Here is a 5051-nt window from a genome sequence, read left to right as displayed (position 1 = left end):
AAAAGCCTTTAAGTGAACACAAATGTGTGTTACAGCATGAATGAGGACGAATCGTGCATCATATTTATGTGAAATACTCAAAGTCAATGGCAAATACCAACTCTATCAAATAGATGCGTCTGGAGGTCTGGGTGAATCAAATATTATGACAAACACACGGCGACCGCAAATGTTCCTAACAGTTAAACAGATTTCCTTTCGCTGTTTATATATCAGTCACGACCATTTGTGCCTCGAGCCAAGGTGAAAAGATTAGATTCACACGTAGCTGCAGTGCAGACAGACTGAGTCCAGACTTAGACTTTATCCTTGGGTCTGAACAGCCTCAGTGGTGGCAGGAAAACTGGAGAGTAAATCACTGCCTGGTCATCATGTCACTTTCTCTACCACTAAATGCTTAACTCTTTTTAGCTGCTGTTGCCACACCTGTAAAAATTTCTGTTTTGGCACGACACAAAAAGCAAAAGAGTACAATAATGATAAGTGTCTTTTTTTTTTTTTTACCACATAAATGTTGTTTTTTATTTATTTATTTTTTGTTCTTGAAACAATGTGTGTGTTATTTCTGACCAGAATCTGTTGGTTTTGTCTGGGATGGGAATTGTCACAAGCATAATTTATCACAAGACAAGAATCAGGCATCTAAATAAAAGTGTTTAAGATGATTTAGGAATACAGGTACATGTGTGACTCTGAAGAAAATGGTTTTGCAGATGGTTTTACAACAGTGCAGAGAAAGTGCAGGTTCAAAATGTAACTGGCGTAGCGTGCTCAACCAATAGATTCCCCTTTATAAGGGCTCTGAGAATGCGAGCAGATGAACGCCATATATAATTCAATGCTCTCTTCCAATTCCTCCGTCTTTTTCTGCTGTAGTTTTAGATTTGTGAGAAGAAGGAAACTAGGCCCGTGATGTTTCAGACTCCAGACTCCACATAAAAAGCAATTCACTCAACTTTCTAGCTGACAGTTGGTCACTAGAGGACGTTCCAGGGTCTGGCTGCATAGGTAACCCACATAGAATGAGATGAGACAATCCTTCCTTTATTTATCACACAGTGGGAAGATTTGCATCGTTACAGCAGCAGGCAGTAAAAAGAGGGAGGAGAATACAAAAAGAAGAACAAAATTAAATAAATACAAATAATAGAAAATTAAACACAATAAAAAGTTATATGTATGCATGTAAAACAGATAAATTTAACATCACTATGCATGCAAAGATACTTCTGTTGCTCCATCTGGGTTCAACTGACGCTCCAAGCCTGTGAACAGCTTTGTGAATTTGGTGGTAGAAGTTCTGGTGAGTGTTAACATTTAGAGAACTCTGTGTCATTGTGTTTTGTTTTATTCGCTCTCATTGCTCGTGGTCTACGACGCCACAAAGTTGAGATTTGTTTCGCCAGAGGTTTTTTTTCACTCATCGCTGCAGCTGCATTTCATCGAAAGTTCATGATCCATTGTTTGCACGTAGCCTGTTCCTGACCTAGTTCCTGCCCAGAACACACCAGGTATACCAGGTACCATTTGGTAGAAAGGCTTCAAACACTGACCTTATTCTGAACTATTTGTCTTTCTTCTTTTACTGTTTATTTATTATTATTTCTATGGCGGTCACGGGTTTAACTTTGACTTGTTGGTCACAGTGGTCTCACCTGGTGAATGAATGTTTCTGGGTGCTGTTTTGGCCCCGGCTCTTATGGTGCATTTCCACTAGCACGGTACGGTTCGGGTGTGTTTCCATTACAACTGAGTACCATATAGTACCTCCTCGACGTGGGCAGGGTCATCATAACATGGCTGCACGAAACTGCCATGACGTCATTTACACCACGCGAAGCTACGCGCAAAAACGGAAGACCAGAACAACAACAGACGAGAGAACACGAGATGCAAAAAGACAACGTTTGGGGGTAAGCTAATGGTTGCTAACGCTAGCTTGGCAGCCTTTACATTGTATAATATTGGCTGCAGGCTAGGTTTTTAAAAAGTGGTGGGGTCGAGTCTTGTGTTTATTTACAGTCTGATCGGTCGTCGCGTGTATTATGACGCTTCCAGTGATGAAGGCAGTCGGCTGACGTTATGTTTTAGTATCGCTTCGGCTCACTTGGAACCAGGGCTGAGGTGATACCAAAATAGTAGTTGGTACCACTGCCAACTGAACACTGCCTTTGTAGAAAAGGTGGAGCAATCAGAATGTTGACAGGCTGATGATGCAAAGATGCAAAACTGGGACAGGAAAAGCCCTGTTTGATGGAGTTAGTCACTCACCGAACAACCAGCTGCCAGCTGTAAGGAAGAGTGGAGTATTTCTCTCATGCATTTTTATTAAATAGGACTAATGTAAAAGAATGAACAGCAAAAAATGCATTAGACTAAATCCACGATGTCCATCTCAGCTGCATTCACATTGCAGCACCCAAAAGGAGCAACATTAGGGATCAGGAGCCCTCGATCCGTCCTTGGCCTGTCGGCTCCAGATGAAGAGCTACCGTCTGCTGCGCCCTCCAGCCTCCACCATCATCAAAGCAGACCAGAACGCTTGACCTCGCCCTCGTCTTCACCACAGCTCTGGGGTTAGCCTTTCTTAATTTAACCCCAGTCTGGTTGCCAGGGCGAGGGAAGGCCCATCAGCATGGCGCCACGCTGGGCAGGACCTCCCCTGGGGATTCAGCCGGTGACAGCCCTCAAAAACCGCAGAGGATCCCCACCTGACGGATCAACCCCAGCGAGATCTAATTGCAGGATCGCACCAAGGAGAGCAGCCGTCAATCACAAGCAGTATTGGTACAATCTTTTTATTCGTTTTTGTATGTTTAATGCATCACTAAACTCACTGTGTTGATCTCTGCTGATGGCAAACGTCCAGAACGTTGACGATAGCTGGCAGACAAGAAACCTGAAAACAAATTATCCGTCAACAAATTACATGTGAACTGCCTGTTGACCTGTTGGAGACTAATGTGATCTAATGCACTCTGCTTCCTTCAATTACATTCTTCAGTCTATCAGCGTGAGCTCTCATGACTCGTTGCCAAGAATCTGAATTACCGTGCACACGGAGGAATGCGGCGATGCGCCGTACATGCTGCAGAATATCGGAGTTATGTAAAGGCAGTGTGTATTTTCTCACTATTAACTCACACAAGCGAGCGCTACAACGGTTGATGCTTATTCTAAACTACAGTATGTGAAGTTAATTTGAAATAATAACAGGAGTCCTGGAATAGTGTTAGTATTTAATAGTAATCCTAGTCTAAACTGCACTGTGGCTGCAATGTTCAGTTTCATTTTACGTATGAGAAGCATTTTCATAGTAACACGAGAGCGACAGCCTTGTTAAGGTTTATGCTCAGACTCTTACATCTTCAGACAGCGTGAGTGAAAGCCACAGCTGAATCTGAACAGAATCGTCTCAAACCTGATACGGTGCGTGGATCTGACGCCTGGCTCTGGCTCTGGGTCAAGCCCTGTGACAGTGGTGTCTCCTCCTGGGGAAGCGTGAGTGATCCAGGTGTCTAACTGGCCAATTAGTGCATCACTCGCTCAGACACAAAGGTCCTCAAAAGGAGCGATTACTCACTGCGTTAAAGAGGCTCCCCTGGTTTCAGGTGTGAAATGAAAGGATTAGGCCGGCTGTGATCTTTCATTCAGTGAATACATGAGAGATACAAGGCTAAACATGCTTTCAAACGGAGGTGACTGTTTCACTCCTCAGTTAAGTTCTTTGGAGAAATTTGACAAGGGGATTATATGGATAATTATAACATCAAAATTAATACATGAAATGAGATGATTTTTGACGTTGTTCATTCAAGTGGCAACAGCTCACTCAGCTGTTGATCAAACTTCCTCGGAGCTGTATGTCAGGAATGTCAAATCAGTTGGTTAAAGTGCCTAGATGTGGCTATATAAAGACCTAAAACGAAGGCCAACTGTGACGTTGCCTAATGTCACCTGTGGCTGGACCAGGAAGTTGTACTTGAACACATCACAAAGACTACACCCAAGGACATGCGTGAAAGGAAATATTTCTTCAGTAGCTGTGTAGTCTGTGTGTGTTATTAAAAAGGGGAAACCCGAAGGGCTACTATTATTATCACAAGTCACTGTGAAAATATTTGTGTTTATTTGAATGGACGGATGAAATGACCATGTAAAATGAGTGTCCCTTCTTGACTTAAGTGTATCTAAAAGTTGGTGAGATTCCAGGAAAACTAGGTCCAGTGGCCGGGTGACTTCGTGGGTCAGGGCCTTAAAATATGTTCCATTAACCTTCGTTGAAAAAAAATGATCACACAAGAAGAAGTTCTCATTACATTTCCTCCATCACATTTACATGTTGGGTGACTGACTGATAATTAAATAATTATGATTCACTTTACATCCAAACAAACAAGTCCTTGTCAATGCAAACTCCCCAACAACAGCCTTCTCCCACAATAGCTCTACCTCCTGACAGCCTCCATCAACTCCTCGTCAAGTGGCACTGTCCCCCTCCTCTGCCTCTGCACCCAGACAGGTTTTGACACCCTCAGATTCCCATGTCAGAAATAGAGATGGACAGACAGGAAGACAACGAGGAGAAGCATCATGCAGAAGAGCACAGGAATTTCTGTTTGGAACGGGAGAGCAAAAGAAAGACCCGGCCGAAGGAGAGGCGAACTGGGCTTTAATGACATCTTGATGACAGGTCACATAGGAGTAGGCACGGCTCCTGCAGGAGCGGAGGAAGAGAAGGCTGTAATACGAGTCTTGTGGGCTCGTATAGCTGTGAATAGATGTCTGCTCTTTTACACTGCAGCCCAGCATGTCTCCATACCTGCGCTGATCATACATGATGGGAAACAGGAGCAGTGGAATCTCCAGCTGTGCATCAATGTATAATTTCCGACTTGGCTAAATTCGTTATGGGCCACTGGTTCCTCTAAGGCTCCATCTGCTGGGCATTGATGCACAATTGGCCTTTGGTATTCCTTGTGCAGTAAATGGAGTTGGCCTTTTTATATTTAATTTCCTCCTCCATGCACCTTGGTAGCAGGCGAAGTTGT

General features: G+C 43.5%; 1 long non-coding RNA gene across 1 annotated transcript; it reads right to left on the bottom strand.

The window, feature by feature from the left end:
• Positions 1 to 2317: 2317 nt before the first annotated feature.
• Positions 2318 to 3536, bottom strand: LOC125016885. Its single transcript, XR_007113783.1, has 3 exons — positions 3422 to 3536; positions 2838 to 2899; positions 2318 to 2735 (listed from the first exon to the last, which is right to left on the bottom strand). It is a non-coding gene; the product is annotated as an uncharacterized LOC125016885 (long non-coding RNA).
• Positions 3537 to 5051: the final 1515 nt, after the last annotated feature.

Source organism: Mugil cephalus, chromosome 11, assembly GCF_022458985.1.
Source record: "Mugil cephalus isolate CIBA_MC_2020 chromosome 11, CIBA_Mcephalus_1.1, whole genome shotgun sequence".
Taxonomy (NCBI): domain Eukaryota; kingdom Metazoa; phylum Chordata; class Actinopteri; order Mugiliformes; family Mugilidae; genus Mugil; species Mugil cephalus.
This window is presented reverse-complemented; position numbering and strand designations above follow the sequence as displayed.